Source organism: Sceloporus occidentalis, unplaced genomic scaffold, assembly GCF_023333645.1.
Source record: "Sceloporus occidentalis isolate IW3139 unplaced genomic scaffold, rSceOcc1.0.p SCAF_19, whole genome shotgun sequence".
Taxonomy (NCBI): Eukaryota; Metazoa; Chordata; class Lepidosauria; order Squamata; family Phrynosomatidae; genus Sceloporus; species Sceloporus occidentalis.
Window position 1 is genome coordinate 12,222,423 of NW_028316999.1, and position 17,871 is coordinate 12,240,293.

The 17,871-nt window shown below is 45.8% G+C and overlaps 3 pseudogenes; all 3 read right to left on the reverse strand.

Annotated features, from left to right (window-relative positions):
* Positions 1–939: 939 nt before the first annotated feature.
* On the reverse strand, positions 940–3,603 carry LOC149302420 (DC-STAMP domain-containing protein 2 pseudogene; annotated as a pseudogene).
* Positions 3,604–7,992: 4,389 nt separating this feature from the next.
* Positions 7,993–10,656, reverse strand: LOC149302421 (DC-STAMP domain-containing protein 2 pseudogene; annotated as a pseudogene).
* A 4,422-nt stretch (positions 10,657–15,078) lies between these two features.
* LOC149302422 (DC-STAMP domain-containing protein 2 pseudogene) lies at positions 15,079–17,742 on the reverse strand (annotated as a pseudogene).
* Positions 17,743–17,871: the final 129 nt, after the last annotated feature.

The window sequence follows — 17,871 nt, forward strand, 5'->3', positions numbered from 1 at the left end:
TGGTAAAATGTGACTTGCACCCCATCTTTTTTTTTTATCCCTATGTTCATATCTACTACAATTTAAATAGAAGCAGTACACATTAGTACTCATAAACATCTGGGACTATGCTATGCAGCTTATACTACAACATGACCATTGAATCTGAATGCGGGAATTGACCATTCGGGTAATTTTCGTTTTAGTTTTCCCATTATATATTTTTCGGTAGCATTAAAATTTAAAGAGATGCTGAAACCTGTGAATTTGGCGATTAAAGCCAGCAAAACTAAATACCTCCCAGATGCGAATGGCTTTGAAAATGATGCATCAGTCTAGTTCTATATTCAGTAGGTATAGACGATCTACTGTCAGCAATACTGACCTAAAGTGCTAGCTTCTTGTCGTAAGAATGGATTGGGCATTCAGTTTGCAGTAATGACTGACATCTGGGGACATTAAATATTGAAAGGAATACGTACAGTAGACCTGAAATATTAATCCTTTTTTGTTAGTTTTCTTAAAAAAAAAAAAAAAGAACATTTAAAATGTCTTAAAAGAAACCTGCAATTTGTTTTCCCAAAGCCAAAGTCAAAATTTATTTAAGAGTGAAAGGCGCAAAAAACAGTGGTCTAAACTGTCTAAAAGGACGCCGACACTTTTGGTGGTTGCCACGTTCAAAATCTGGATCACTTAAAAGTTTCTGGATTCGTTGAAGGTCATAATTCTGATCTTAACCCTCTACGCTGTGCGTTTTCTTCACTGAGAGCTCCAGAGAAAGTGTCCAGCTTCTTTGATGTGTCGGTGTCTTCTTTCCCATGTGCCCATATAAAAAAGCCTTGAAGTTCACTCAGACTTGCATGCAGCAGGAACAGGATGCAAGCCGATTCACTTGGTGGTGAAGGGATTACAAAGGAAATTTAGGTAGAAGAAGGGGTGGGTATAGTTCTGAATTCCATTCTAGTTTCCACCTCCATTCTTCACCGCCCGCCGCCCTCTCCTATTGGGTGGCTTCTGCCGCGCGGGGGTGACCAGATCCCTCTTCCTTCGTGCTTCTGTCCACTTTGTGAATGGGGGGGCCGTGTGGTCCTCAGAATCTGAAGAGTCGGTGACCTCTGTTGAGTTCTGATATTCAAAATCTGTATCTTCAGAGTCCTCACTGGATTCAACCTCACTGATTCCTGAGCTCTCATCTTCCTCCCTGCCACGGACCTCCTCCTTATACTTCTCCAGGAGCTTCTCGCCTAACGCTGCTCTGCTACCCTGGCTACGGAGAACCTGTTTGAGGCGATCCTTCACAAACTCTTTCAGCTTCTTCCTCTTTCCTTTCTCTTCAGCCTTCATGGTTTTCATGGCATCGATCCAGAGGTGGACCTGTTCTTCGTCACTGGAGTCGACCTCCTCTTCGATAGCCTCAGAGTATGCCAGTGGAGCCATACAAATTGTGCAGATGTTATCAAGGATCTCAAAGCAGCCCCTGCAGTACATCCCTTTACAGCCTGGGGTGATGCAGGCCAGGCAGTCCTGCCCCTCGCTGCCAGTGATTATCTTGGCACATGCCATGCAGTACTGCTCATTGGTGCCCAACAGCTGGGCAAACCAGCGGCACCCGGGGAGTTTTGCCGCTAGGACCTGCAGGAAGCTAGAGTGCCCCCCGTCCTCTGCATTCATCCTCACGCTCCTGATCAAGGAGTCCTCAATGTTTGTGCGTTTGGTTATCAAGTTGTTGTAAAGAAAACAGATGCGCTCCTGCTCCCGGGATGGGTAATAATAGGCACAGATTACGCGCTGCAGCCTCCGTATGTAGACGCCAAATATCGCAATGAGGAAGCACAGGCCATACATTGAGCCTATGAGTATGTATCCTTTAAAGTCTGGGGCGGACGGAGCCACTAGGCATTTCTTTGACAAAACTGTCAAGTTCCCTCTCTGAAGGATGTCAAACGCAGACACCACATTGGAGAAGATTTCGCTGGCATAACCGGAGCCGTTGATCAGCACAGAGAACGTCACCGGAGCTCTGGCAACCACGTCCGCTTGCAGCAGGTAATACACCATGTCCAGCACCCAGTAGATGATGAAGTCCATCACCATCATGAATGCGACCACCAGAACATTTCGGAAGACGTTGATGATGTCAAAAGAATATCCCTTCCTCTCACGTTTGGTCAGGTAAAGCGAACCTGGCAGGATGAAGTTGTAGGCCTCTCTGGCGGAAAGGGGCAGGAGGGTTCTGCGCCCTTGCTTGGCTCTCATCACGTCCAGCTCTATGAAGGACCGTGTTATGTAGATATTGTCGTGGTTATCTTCATAGAGGTACTTGCGCTGGTACCGAGCGGCCATGATGTAGATGAAGAGGCAAACAAATGTCATTGAATAGCTGAACATGCTGAGCACATCCAGATAGGGGTTCAGTGTGCTCTGCACTTCGCTCATTATGCCGACTGCCACCTGCTTGATGCTCTTGCTGGAGTTCAGGTTTATGTCGAAGTCGTGAATAACCGTCACGTTAAACTCAAACTTGTCCTTGATGTTGCGGAGCATGTTGATGATGGGGTTTTTCACATGCTTTCGGACATATTTCTGGAGATACTTTGGCAGGAGGCATAGGATTGTAACGGTTTTAGCCAGTCCACACAGCGGTTTGAAGGCGTCCACAATGTAGCACAGGAATGACAAGAATGACATCACCTGGAAGCACTGATTCCGCGCCGTGTCAAATATTTTCCTGCACTTTAGATAGGGAACTTCCAGTTCCTCGTTACAGACCTCCCCGATATTGGCGATAAAACGCCACACATTCCGCAGCACGCGTCCAATGTGCTTCACTCCGTCTGTCACCGTCTTGAAGAACTTTCTGGCCCGATCGGCCACCCCTTTCAGCCTCTGGCCGATGTTCTTCAGAATATCCAGCGTACTCACTAACGGCCTTTTAACTTTTTCCAGGAGCTCCTTGGTCTGGTTCATGGCCAGTTCCACGCCGCAGGACACGGACTCAGATGAGCGCCGGAAATTCTCCAAGGTGTTGGCTGCAGGTCCCTGTAAGGCCAGCGAGAAGGCGACCAGGAGCACGATGGTCTTCCCCTCAATTGAGAAGAGCTGGGGCAGCATAAGGAACACTGTGACCCGCATCTTCATGAAGAAGGCCATGCCGAGGGTGAGGAGGATGCAGATGACCACTGAGGACACGATGCAGTACTTCAGGTTATAGTTCTTCACAAAGAGGACGATGGCCGCATACATGGCGGTGAGAATCAACCCAAAGGTGAAGGCGCCACAGCTCCTCAGAGAAGATTTCACCGCATTGTCCTCTCGGAGTTGGGCTCTCACCTCCTTTTTGTCCTCGTCAATGTAATCCTCGGCGCTCACTTCCTCGACCTTCACTTCTTCAGGGCACAGGTTTGACAAGCAATTGCGGGAGCAGTCACAGGGGCAGTCGCGGGGGCAGTCGCAGTCCCGCGGGCAGTCGCAGGGGCAGTCGCAGGGGCACTTGCGCTTGCAGGGGCACTTGCAGGAGCAAGGACAGTTGCAGGAACAGGCGCAGGGGCAGGTACTCCGGCATAGGCCACATGTGGTTTTGCAGCAGGTACACATCCATTCCCAGGGACCTAGTGTTGTCCCCATCTTGTCAGTTGTTTTTTTGCAACAATATCTGCCCTGACTTGCCTCACTCAGCGATCACAAAAGCAGGAGGAGAAATGGGTCAAAATGAAGAAATAAAAGTCAGTCTCTTTACTAATCTTTTGCACTACTGGAGGTTCAGTCACTACAAGTAGCTTGCTGTCTCCTCTAGTACTGAAGCTCCACGCCCAGTGCGAGGTTATTATGCTCTGATGATGTCACAATAGCACTGCTGTCATGACAGGGAGAGCAGGGCACATGCCAGCACCTACGGGGGAGGGGCACCTTGCTTTTTATTAAGATAAACTGACATAACAGTTATGAGAAGCTTATTAAACTATCTATCTATCTATCTATATATATATATTTATCTCTCTCTCTCTTTCTCTCTCTCTTTCTCTCTCTCTCTCTCTCTCTCTCTCTCTCTCTCTCTCTCTCTATATATATATATATATATATATATACATACATTAAATTACATACCCTTTAAGTCATAAAATCTGGTTGTAGTCAGAAAAATCTGTGTGGCACAATTCAGTGGTTGACTAAAAGATAATAAAGGGTATGAGCCAAAATGCATGTAAGGACCATATCACGTAATGAAACCACAAGGGTTTGCTTTGAGAGCAGCCAAACCACTTTACCAGCAGTTAGACCAAAGGGACTGTAGAAAGAGGTATCTAAAGTGTAAAATTACAGACACATGTTTCTAATTTAAGTTGGTGGAGATCCCAGAACAGTACTGAATGCCCAATTATTGCTTTGGCAGAAATCCCTTAACAGTATGCAAGGATCTCAGCAACTCGGAAATTGGGCTCATTTGCCTCTTATAATTCTAAGTTGGTTGAAGTCTATTATTCACAGAACTTGACAAACTCACTGGGTCAGCATTGAGAGGGTTAAATACCCTTGCTATAAGGTTTTGTTTTTGCTTTACTTGTCCAGTGTGTTTATTTGGTTTTACACCATTAAGATCAATTAAAGTTTAGTCAGGTCATTTAGTCCATTGTGGCTAACTCTGCTTTTGGAGCCTCCTCGTGTATACCGCCTTACTAATCCAACAGACATCCTGGCAGAGGTGCCCCTACCATCTAGGTGCCCTGCCCAAGGTTGCCTGTATGTTCATGCCGGTCTACCTTTTGGGGCTTACATCCTAATGACATTTTCACCACACCACAAGATTGCAGAGTAGAAAAAATGTGTCACGCAGAAAGACTTCATTTCTGCGGCTTATGTGTGTATGCAGGGTGGAAGCCACCAAAACCGGCTAGGAGAAAGGCTTAGCTGTATAAGTAATAGATACATTGATACTGTTCAAACCTGACATTGATTTACCCATGCAGCTTTTTCGCTGAGGCAGCTGTTTCAAAATTCATATCAGTATATTGGAATATTTGAACTCTCCTCAGCTGACCGTATACTAACAGTTTCATAAACTAATGAGATACATTGTTTTATTAGTGCAATTTTTTAGTGATTTAGTTTACTTCAGGGAAGCTGAGATCTGTCTCACTGTGGAACAGGCAGCATTATCTAGTCATTTCCCTGCCCCTTGAAGTTTTTTGACGCATATATTAATGTCTTAAATCTGTAATCTTGAAACATCGTGGCATATGTTTTAGTGTATGGAACTGCAAAACGTAGGACTTGGGGAAAGTGAAAGGTATAAAAGGTTCCCAGAATGTATTTTAAGTAGATTCAAAGTAAACCTGTGTTTAAACTCTGTTTAAAGTTTGTTGGTTAAATTATTTTACACTACAATGAGAGATGGACAGTGTGGAGAAAAACCAACTAAGGTCTAGATTGGTTAAAGTTAAACTCTAGCCACGATATGTCTTTTGATGTTTGTGATAGCCGAGGGTCGCCTATTATTTTCCTGTTTTTTATGCAAAAGCATAGAGCGATTAATCAGAATTCGTTTGCGCTGTTTCCCCGCCCTGAGCTTTTTGCCTTGCTGGAGATGCGTTCCATTGAACAGCTCTGGAGCCGCAGTGTCTCCAGCAGGTGTTTATTCCTTTTCTTTCACGTAAACAAAACCCCAAAATATTCAAGTAGGTCCTATGTACTTTAATATGCATTAATCGTTGGTAAGGCATTTTGGGGCTGGATTAATTCCTCTTTGTATGCCAAAAGCTCAGATTTTTTCCCCCCACAAAATACTCTTTGATTTCATAGATAACAGGATGCCACACTCCTAGGCCTGATGGCAGAAAGGGTGGTGGTGTAGGCATCCTTCTCTCACCTGACTGCACCTTCCAGCATATACCAAGCCCTCCCTCCCTCTCATTCTGTTCCTTTGAAGTTCACACAATCCATCTTTTCTCTCCACTCTCTCTTCAAATTGCTGTTATATATCGCCCTCCAGGCCCTACCTCACAGTTATTTGACTGCCTGGCTCCCTTTCTTCCTCTTTCCTAATATCCCCTGCCTTATTCTGGGTGACTTTAACATTCCTTTAGATATATCTAACAACTCTGCTAGCTCCAAACTCCTCTCCCCGACATCCTCCTCTGGTCTCTCTCAATAGACGCACACTGAGGGACACTCACTTGATCTGGTTTTCTCCAGATCATGCTCCCTTTCAGATTTCTCCATCTACCCCTTCCCTCTGTCTGACCACCACCTTTTATCCTTTTCTCCAGTGCTAACCCCTAATAAAACAAACTTACATCCCTCACATTCGGTCCCTCGCCAGATCCTGACGCTTGCACCTAAAAAACATCTCTCGTGTCCGCCCATTCCTCACCCAAGAATCCACAAAAACTCTGGTTCATTCACTTATCATTTCCCGTGTTGGCTACTGCAACACTCTTCTGGTTGGCATTCAACTGTCGCTGCTTGGCTTATCTTCCTTGCACGACGCTCCTCTTCTGCTTCCCCACTCTGTGAAACCCTCCACTGGCTCCCAATTGCCTTTAGAATTAAATTTAAAATCCTGGTACTGACATATAAGGCCATCCATAATACGGTCCCTCCATACATTTCTGACCTCATTAGCAAATACTCTCCTACTCGATCCCTACGTTCTTCCCATGGGCTAAGGCTCTCCTCCTTATTTACCACCTCTTCCTTTTCCCGTCTACAAGATTTCACTCGAGCTGCCATATATCTCTGGAATCTACTCCCAAGGAACCTTCAGCATTCACCCTCCCTCCCGACATTCAAGAAACATCTCAAAACCCACTTCTTCAGAGAAGCATACCATCTTAGCTGCTAGAACTTCCTTGTCATTGATACAACCACCACACTACCTCTCACCCTTTCTCTGTGCCTTATGTTTGTCACCCCATTCCCTCAAGATTGTAAGCTTGCGAGCAGGGCTCTCTCTGTCAATTCTTGTCTTGTCATTTCCCTTGAATTCATGTACTGTATTAAGCGCTGCGTAAACTGTTGGCGCTATATAAATAAAAGATAATAATAATAATAATAATAATAATGGGGAATGAGCTATAGTGGTAAAATGTGACTTGCACCCCATCTTTTTTTTTTATCCCTATGTTCATATCTACTACAATTTAAATAGAAGCAGTACACATTAGTACTCATAAACATCTGGGACTATGCTATGCAGCTTATACTACAACATGACCATTGAATCTGAATGCGGGAATTGACCATTCGGGTAATTTTCGTTTTAGTTTTCCCATTATATATTTTTCGGTAGCATTAAAATTTAAAGAGATGCTGAAACCTGTGAATTTGGCGATTAAAGCCAGCAAAACTAAATACCTCCCAGATGCGAATGGCTTTGAAAATGATGCATCAGTCTAGTTCTATATTCAGTAGGTATAGACGATCTACTGTCAGCAATACTGACCTAAAGTGCTAGCTTCTTGTCGTAAGAATGGATTGGGCATTCAGTTTGCAGTAATGACTGACATCTGGGGACATTAAATATTGAAAGGAATACGTACAGTAGACCTGAAATATTAATCCTTTTTTGTTAGTTTTCTTAAAAAAAAAAAAAAAGAACATTTAAAATGTCTTAAAAGAAACCTGCAATTTGTTTTCCCAAAGCCAAAGTCAAAATTTATTTAAGAGTGAAAGGCGCAAAAAACAGTGGTCTAAACTGTCTAAAAGGACGCCGACACTTTTGGTGGTTGCCACGTTCAAAATCTGGATCACTTAAAAGTTTCTGGATTCGTTGAAGGTCATAATTCTGATCTTAACCCTCTACGCTGTGCGTTTTCTTCACTGAGAGCTCCAGAGAAAGTGTCCAGCTTCTTTGATGTGTCGGTGTCTTCTTTCCCATGTGCCCATATAAAAAAGCCTTGAAGTTCACTCAGACTTGCATGCAGCAGGAACAGGATGCAAGCCGATTCACTTGGTGGTGAAGGGATTACAAAGGAAATTTAGGTAGAAGAAGGGGTGGGTATAGTTCTGAATTCCATTCTAGTTTCCACCTCCATTCTTCACCGCCCGCCGCCCTCTCCTATTGGATGGCTTCTGCCGCGCGGGGGTGACCAGATCCCTCTTCCTTCGTGCTTCTGTCCACTTTGTGAATGGGGGGGCCGTGTGGTCCTCAGAATCTGAAGAGTCGGTGACCTCTGTTGAGTTCTGATATTCAAAATCTGTATCTTCAGAGTCCTCACTGGATTCAACCTCACTGATTCCTGAGCTCTCATCTTCCTCCCTGCCACGGACCTCCTCCTTATACTTCTCCAGGAGCTTCTCGCCTAACGCTGCTCTGCTACCCTGGCTACGGAGAACCTGTTTGAGGCGATCCTTCACAAACTCTTTCAGCTTCTTCCTCTTTCCTTTCTCTTCAGCCTTCATGGTTTTCATGGCATCGATCCAGAGGTGGACCTGTTCTTCGTCACTGGAGTCGACCTCCTCTTCGATAGCCTCAGAGTATGCCAGTGGAGCCATACAAATTGTGCAGATGTTATCAAGGATCTCAAAGCAGCCCCTGCAGTACATCCCTTTACAGCCTGGGGTGATGCAGGCCAGGCAGTCCTGCCCCTCGCTGCCAGTGATTATCTTGGCACATGCCATGCAGTACTGCTCATTGGTGCCCAACAGCTGGGCAAACCAGCGGCACCCGGGGAGTTTTGCCGCTAGGACCTGCAGGAAGCTAGAGTGCCCCCCGTCCTCTGCATTCATCCTCACGCTCCTGATCAAGGAGTCCTCAATGTTTGTGCGTTTGGTTATCAAGTTGTTGTAAAGAAAACAGATGCGCTCCTGCTCCCGGGATGGGTAATAATAGGCACAGATTACGCGCTGCAGCCTCCGTATGTAGACGCCAAATATCGCAATGAGGAAGCACAGGCCATACATTGAGCCTATGAGTATGTATCCTTTAAAGTCTGGGGCGGACGGAGCCACTAGGCATTTCTTTGACAAAACTGTCAAGTTCCCTCTCTGAAGGATGTCAAACGCAGACACCACATTGGAGAAGATTTCGCTGGCATAACCGGAGCCGTTGATCAGCACAGAGAACGTCACCGGAGCTCTGGCAACCACGTCCGCTTGCAGCAGGTAATACACCATGTCCAGCACCCAGTAGATGATGAAGTCCATCACCATCATGAATGCGACCACCAGAACATTTCGGAAGACGTTGATGATGTCAAAAGAATATCCCTTCCTCTCACGTTTGGTCAGGTAAAGCGAACCTGGCAGGATGAAGTTGTAGGCCTCTCTGGCGGAAAGGGGCAGGAGGGTTCTGCGCCCTTGCTTGGCTCTCATCACGTCCAGCTCTATGAAGGACCGTGTTATGTAGATATTGTCGTGGTTATCTTCATAGAGGTACTTGCGCTGGTACCGAGCGGCCATGATGTAGATGAAGAGGCAAACAAATGTCATTGAATAGCTGAACATGCTGAGCACATCCAGATAGGGGTTCAGTGTGCTCTGCACTTCGCTCATTATGCCGACTGCCACCTGCTTGATGCTCTTGCTGGAGTTCAGGTTTATGTCGAAGTCGTGAATAACCGTCACGTTAAACTCAAACTTGTCCTTGATGTTGCGGAGCATGTTGATGATGGGGTTTTTCACATGCTTTCGGACATATTTCTGGAGATACTTTGGCAGGAGGCATAGGATTGTAACGGTTTTAGCCAGTCCACACAGCGGTTTGAAGGCGTCCACAATGTAGCACAGGAATGACAAGAATGACATCACCTGGAAGCACTGATTCCGCGCCGTGTCAAATATTTTCCTGCACTTTAGATAGGGAACTTCCAGTTCCTCGTTACAGACCTCCCCGATATTGGCGATAAAACGCCACACATTCCGCAGCACGCGTCCAATGTGCTTCACTCCGTCTGTCACCGTCTTGAAGAACTTTCTGGCCCGATCGGCCACCCCTTTCAGCCTCTGGCCGATGTTCTTCAGAATATCCAGCGCACTCACTAACGGCCTTTTAACTTTTTCCAGGAGCTCCTTGGTCTGGTTCATGGCCAGTTCCACGCCGCAGGACACGGACTCAGATGAGCGCCGGAAATTCTCCAAGGTGTTGGCTGCAGGTCCCTGTAAGGCCAGCGAGAAGGCGACCAGGAGCACGATGGTCTTCCCCTCAATTGAGAAGAGCTGGGGCAGCATAAGGAACACTGTGACCCGCATCTTCATGAAGAAGGCCATGCCGAGGGTGAGGAGGATGCAGATGACCACTGAGGACACGATGCAGTACTTCAGGTTATAGTTCTTCACAAAGAGGACGATGGCCGCATACATGGCGGTGAGAATCAACCCAAAGGTGAAGGCGCCACAGCTCCTCAGAGAAGATTTCACCGCATTGTCCTCTCGGAGTTGGGCTCTCACCTCCTTTTTGTCCTCGTCAATGTAATCCTCGGCGCTCACTTCCTCGACCTTCACTTCTTCAGGGCACAGGTTTGACAAGCAATTGCGGGAGCAGTCACAGGGGCAGTCGCGGGGGCAGTCGCAGTCCCGCGGGCAGTCGCAGGGGCAGTCGCAGGGGCACTTGCGCTTGCAGGGGCACTTGCAGGAGCAAGGACAGTTGCAGGAACAGGCGCAGGGGCAGGTACTCCGGCATAGGCCACATGTGGTTTTGCAGCAGGTACACATCCATTCCCAGGGACCTAGTGTTGTCCCCATCTTGTCAGTTGTTTTTTTGCAACAATATCTGCCCTGACTTGCCTCACTCAGCGATCACAAAAGCAGGAGGAGAAATGGGTCAAAATGAAGAAATAAAAGTCAGTCTCTTTACTAATCTTTTGCACTACTGGAGGTTCAGTCACTACAAGTAGCTTGCTGTCTCCTCTAGTACTGAAGCTCCACGCCCAGTGCGAGGTTATTATGCTCTGATGATGTCACAATAGCACTGCTGTCATGACAGGGAGAGCAGGGCACATGCCAGCACCTACGGGGGAGGGGCACCTTGCTTTTTATTAAGATAAACTGACATAACAGTTATGAGAAGCTTATTAAACTATCTATCTATCTATCTATCTATCTATCTATATATATATATATATATTTATCTCTCTCTCTCTCTCTCTCTTTCTCTCTCTCTCTCTCTCTCTCTCTCTCTCTATATATATATATATATATATATATACATACATTAAATTACATACCCTTTAAGTCATAAAATCTGGTTGTAGTCAGAAAAATCTGTGTGGCACAATTCAGTGGTTGACTAAAAGATAATAAAGGGTATGAGCCAAAATGCATGTAAGGACCATATCACGTAATGAAACCACAAGGGTTTGCTTTGAGAGCAGCCAAACCACTTTACCAGCAGTTAGACCAAAGGGACTGTAGAAAGAGGTATCTAAAGTGTAAAATTACAGACACATGTTTCTAATTTAAGTTGGTGGAGATCCCAGAACAGTACTGAATGCCCAATTATTGCTTTGGCAGAAATCCCTTAACAGTATGCAAGGATCTCAGCAACTCGGAAATTGGGCTCATTTGCCTCTTATAATTCTAAGTTGGTTGAAGTCTATTATTCACAGAACTTGACAAACTCACTGGGTCAGCATTGAGAGGGTTAAATACCCTTGCTATAAGGTTTTGTTTTTGCTTTACTTGTCCAGTGTGTTTATTTGGTTTTACACCATTAAGATCAATTAAAGTTTAGTCAGGTCATTTAGTCCATTGTGGCTAACTCTGCTTTTGGAGCCTCCTCGTGTATACCGCCTTACTAATCCAACAGACATCCTGGCAGAGGTGCCCCTACCATCTAGGTGCCCTGCCCAAGGTTGCCTGTATGTTCATGCCGGTCTACCTTTTGGGGCTTACATCCTAATGACATTTTCACCACACCACAAGATTGCAGAGTAGAAAAAATGTGTCACGCAGAAAGACTTCATTTCTGCGGCTTATGTGTGTATGCAGGGTGGAAGCCACCAAAACCGGCTAGGAGAAAGGCTTAGCTGTATAAGTAATAGATACATTGATACTGTTCAAACCTGACATTGATTTACCCATGCAGCTTTTTCGCTGAGGCAGCTGTTTCAAAATTCATATCAGTATATTGGAATATTTGAACTCTCCTCAGCTGACCGTATACTAACAGTTTCATAAACTAATGAGATACATTGTTTTATTAGTGCAATTTTTTAGTGATTTAGTTTACTTCAGGGAAGCTGAGATCTGTCTCACTGTGGAACAGGCAGCATTATCTAGTCATTTCCCTGCCCCTTGAAGTTTTTTGACGCATATATTAATGTCTTAAATCTGTAATCTTGAAACATCGTGGCATATGTTTTAGTGTATGGAACTGCAAAACGTAGGACTTGGGGAAAGTGAAAGGTATAAAAGGTTCCCAGAATGTATTTTAAGTAGATTCAAAGTAAACCTGTGTTTAAACTCTGTTTAAAGTTTGTTGGTTAAATTATTTTACACTACAATGAGAGATGGACAGTGTGGAGAAAAACCAACTAAGGTCTAGATTGGTTAAAGTTAAACTCTAGCCACGATATGTCTTTTGATGTTTGTGATAGCCGAGGGTCGCCTATTATTTTCCTGTTTTTTATGCAAAAGCATAGAGCGATTAATCAGAATTCGTTTGCGCTGTTTCCCCGCCCTGAGCTTTTTGCCTTGCTGGAGATGCGTTCCATTGAACAGCTCTGGAGCCGCAGTGTCTCCAGCAGGTGTTTATTCCTTTTCTTTCACGTAAACAAAACCCCAAAATATTCAAGTAGGTCCTATGTACTTTAATATGCATTAATCGTTGGTAAGGCATTTTGGGGCTGGATTAATTCCTCTTTGTATGCCAAAAGCTCAGATTTTTTCCCCCCACAAAATACTCTTTGATTTCATAGATAACAGGATGCCACACTCCTAGGCCTGATGGCAGAAAGGGTGGTGGTGTAGGCATCCTTCTCTCACCTGACTGCACCTTCCAGCATATACCAAGCCCTCCCTCCCTCTCATTCTGTTCCTTTGAAGTTCACACAATCCATCTTTTCTCTCCACTCTCTCTTCAAATTGCTGTTATATATCGCCCTCCAGGCCCTACCTCACAGTTATTTGACTGCCTGGCTCCCTTTCTTCCTCTTTCCTAATATCCCCTGCCTTATTCTGGGTGACTTTAACATTCCTTTAGATATATCTAACAACTCTGCTAGCTCCAAACTCCTCTCCCCGACATCCTCCTCTGGTCTCTCTCAATAGACGCACACTGAGGGACACTCACTTGATCTGGTTTTCTCCAGATCATGCTCCCTTTCAGATTTCTCCATCTACCCCTTCCCTCTGTCTGACCACCACCTTTTATCCTTTTCTCCAGTGCTAACCCCTAATAAAACAAACTTACATCCCTCACATTCGGTCCCTCGCCAGATCCTGACGCTTGCACCTAAAAAACATCTCTCGTGTCCGCCCATTCCTCACCCAAGAATCCACAAAAACTCTGGTTCATTCACTTATCATTTCCCGTCTTGGCTACTGCAACACTCTTCTGGTTGGCATTCAACTGTCGCTGCTAGGCTTATCTTCCTTGCACGACGCTCCTCTTCTGCTTCCCCACTCTGTGAAACCCTCCACTGGCTCCCAATTGCCTTTAGAATTAAATTTAAAATCCTGGTACTGACATATAAGGCCATCCATAATACGGTCCCTCCATACATTTCTGACCTCATTAGCAAATACTCTCCTACTCGATCCCTACGTTCTTCCTATGGGCTAAGGCTCTCCTCCTTACTTATCACCTCTTCCTTTTCCCGTCTACAAGATTTCACTCGAGCTGCCATATATCTCTGGAATCTACTCCCAAGGAACCTTCAGCATTCACCCTCCCTCCCGACATTCAAGAAACATCTCAAAACCCACTTCTTCAGAGAAGCATACCATCTTAGCTGCTAGAACTTCCTTGTCATTGATACAACCACCACACTACCTCTCACCCTTTCTCTGTGCCTTATGTTTGTCACCCCATTCCCTCAAGATTGTAAGCTTGCGAGCAGGGCTCTCTCTGTCAATTCTTGTCTTGTCATTTCCCTTGAATTCATGTACTGTATTAAGCGCTGCGTAAACTGTTGGCGCTATATAAGTAAAAGATAATAATAATAATAATAATAATAATAATGGGGAATGAGCTATACGCTTGTTTGGCTTAATTTACTGAGTGGTAAAATGTGACTTGCACCCCATCTTTTTTTTTTATCCCTATGTTCATATCTACTACAATTTAAATAGAAGCAGTACACATTAGTACTCATAAACATCTGGGACTATGCTATGCAGCTTATACTACAACATGACCATTGAATCTGAATGCGGGAATTGACCATTCGGGTAATTTTCGTTTTAGTTTTCCCATTATATATTTTTCGGTAGCATTAAAATTTAAAGAGATGCTGAAACCTGTGAATTTGGCGATTAAAGCCAGCAAAACTAAATACCTCCCAGATGCGAATGGCTTTGAAAATGATGCATTAGTCTAGTTCTATATTCAGTAGGTATAGACGATCTACTGTCAGCAATACTGACCTAAAGTGCTAGCTTCTTGTCGTAAGAATGGATTGGGCATTCAGTTTGCAGTAATGACTGACATCTGGGGACATTAAATATTGAAAGGAATACGTACAGTAGACCTGAAATATTAATCCTTTTTTGTTAGTTTTCTTAAAAAAAAAAAAAAAAAAAGAACATTTAAAATGTCTTAAAAGAAACCTGCTATTTGTTTTCCCAAAGCCAAAGTCAAAATTTATTTAAGAGTGAAAGGCGCAAAAAACAGTGGTCTAAACTGTCTAAAAGGACGCCGACACTTTTGGTGGTTGCCACGTTCAAAATCTGGATCACTTAAAAGTTTCTGGATTCGTTGAAGGTCATAATTCTGATCTTAACCCTCTACGCTGTGCGTTTTCTTCACTGAGAGCTCCAGAGAAAGTGTCCAGCTTCTTTGATGTGTCGGTGTCTTCTTTCCCATGTGCCCATATAAAAAAGCCTTGAAGTTCACTCAGACTTGCATGCAGCAGGAACAGGATGCAAGCCGATTCACTTGGTGGTGAAGGGATTACAAAGGAAATTTAGGTAGAAGAAGGGGTGGGTATAGTTCTGAATTCCATTCTAGTTTCCACCTCCATTCTTCACCGCCCGCCGCCCTCTCCTATTGGGTGGCTTCTGCCGCGCGGGGGTGACCAGATCCCTCTTCCTTCGTGCTTCTGTCCACTTTGTGAATGGGGGGGCCGTGTGGTCCTCAGAATCTGAAGAGTCGGTGACCTCTGTTGAGTTCTGATATTCAAAATCTGTATCTTCAGAGTCCTCACTGGATTCAACCTCACTGATTCCTGAGCTCTCATCTTCCTCCCTGCCACGGACCTCCTCCTTATACTTCTCCAGGAGCTTCTCGCCTAACGCTGCTCTGCTACCCTGGCTACGGAGAACCTGTTTGAGGCGATCCTTCACAAACTCTTTCAGCTTCTTCCTCTTTCCTTTCTCTTCAGCCTTCATGGTTTTCATGGCATCGATCCAGAGGTGGACCTGTTCTTCGTCACTGGAGTCGACCTCCTCTTCGATAGCCTCAGAGTATGCCAGTGGAGCCATACAAATTGTGCAGATGTTATCAAGGATCTCAAAGCAGCCCCTGCAGTACATCCCTTTACAGCCTGGGGTGATGCAGGCCAGGCAGTCCTGCCCCTCGCTGCCAGTGATTATCTTGGCACATGCCATGCAGTACTGCTCATTGGTGCCCAACAGCTGGGCAAACCAGCGGCACCCGGGGAGTTTTGCCGCTAGGACCTGCAGGAAGCTAGAGTGCCCCCCGTCCTCTGCATTCATCCTCACGCTCCTGATCAAGGAGTCCTCAATGTTTGTGCGTTTGGTTATCAAGTTGTTGTAAAGAAAACAGATGCGCTCCTGCTCCCGGGATGGGTAATAATAGGCACAGATTACGCGCTGCAGCCTCCGTATGTAGACGCCAAATATCGCAATGAGGAAGCACAGGCCATACATTGAGCCTATGAGTATGTATCCTTTAAAGTCTGGGGCGGACGGAGCCACTAGGCATTTCTTTGACAAAACTGTCAAGTTCCCTCTCTGAAGGATGTCAAACGCAGACACCACATTGGAGAAGATTTCGCTGGCATAACCGGAGCCGTTGATCAGCACAGAGAACGTCACCGGAGCTCTGGCAACCACGTCCGCTTGCAGCAGGTAATACACCATGTCCAGCACCCAGTAGATGATGAAGTCCATCACCATCATGAATGCGACCACCAGAACATTTCGGAAGACGTTGATGATGTCAAAAGAATATCCCTTCCTCTCACGTTTGGTCAGGTAAAGCGAACCTGGCAGGATGAAGTTGTAGGCCTCTCTGGCGGAAAGGGGCAGGAGGGTTCTGCGCCCTTGCTTGGCTCTCATCACGTCCAGCTCTATGAAGGACCGTGTTATGTAGATATTGTCGTGGTTATCTTCATAGAGGTACTTGCGCTGGTACCGAGCGGCCATGATGTAGATGAAGAGGCAAACAAATGTCATTGAATAGCTGAACATGCTGAGCACATCCAGATAGGGGTTCAGTGTGCTCTGCACTTCGCTCATTATGCCGACTGCCACCTGCTTGATGCTCTTGCTGGAGTTCAGGTTTATGTCGAAGTCGTGAATAACCGTCACGTTAAACTCAAACTTGTCCTTGATGTTGCGGAGCATGTTGATGATGGGGTTTTTCACATGCTTTCGGACATATTTCTGGAGATACTTTGGCAGGAGGCATAGGATTGTAACGGTTTTAGCCAGTCCACACAGCGGTTTGAAGGCGTCCACAATGTAGCACAGGAATGACAAGAATGACATCACCTGGAAGCACTGATTCCGCGCCGTGTCAAATATTTTCCTGCACTTTAGATAGGGAACTTCCAGTTCCTCGTTACAGACCTCCCCGATATTGGCGATAAAACGCCACACATTCCGCAGCACGCGTCCAATGTGCTTCACTCCGTCTGTCACCGTCTTGAAGAACTTTCTGGCCCGATCGGCCACCCCTTTCAGCCTCTGGCCGATGTTCTTCAGAATATCCAGCGCACTCACTAACGGCCTTTTAACTTTTTCCAGGAGCTCCTTGGTCTGGTTCATGGCCAGTTCCACGCCGCAGGACACGGACTCAGATGAGCGCCGGAAATTCTCCAAGGTGTTGGCTGCAGGTCCCTGTAAGGCCAGCGAGAAGGCGACCAGGAGCACGATGGTCTTCCCCTCAATTGAGAAGAGCTGGGGCAGCATAAGGAACACTGTGACCCGCATCTTCATGAAGAAGGCCATGCCGAGGGTGAGGAGGATGCAGATGACCACTGAGGACACGATGCAGTACTTCAGGTTATAGTTCTTCACAAAGAGGACGATGGCCGCATACATGGCGGTGAGAATCAACCCAAAGGTGAAGGCGCCACAGCTCCTCAGAGAAGATTTCACCGCATTGTCCTCTCGGAGTTGGGCTCTCACCTCCTTTTTGTCCTCGTCAATGTAATCCTCGGCGCTCACTTCCTCGACCTTCACTTCTTCAGGGCACAGGTTTGACAAGCAATTGCGGGAGCAGTCACAGGGGCAGTCGCGGGGGCAGTCGCAGTCCCGCGGGCAGTCGCAGGGGCAGTCGCAGGGGCACTTGCGCTTGCAGGGGCACTTGCAGGAGCAAGGACAGTTGCAGGAACAGGCGCAGGGGCAGGTACTCCGGCATAGGCCACATGTGGTTTTGCAGCAGGTACACATCCATTCCCAGGGACCTAGTGTTGTCCCCATCTTGTCAGTTGTTTTTTTGCAACAATATCTGCCCTGACTTGCCTCACTCAGCGATCACAAAAGCAGGAGGAGAAATGGGTCAAAATGAAGAAATAAAAGTCAGTCTCTTTACTAATCTTTTGCACTACT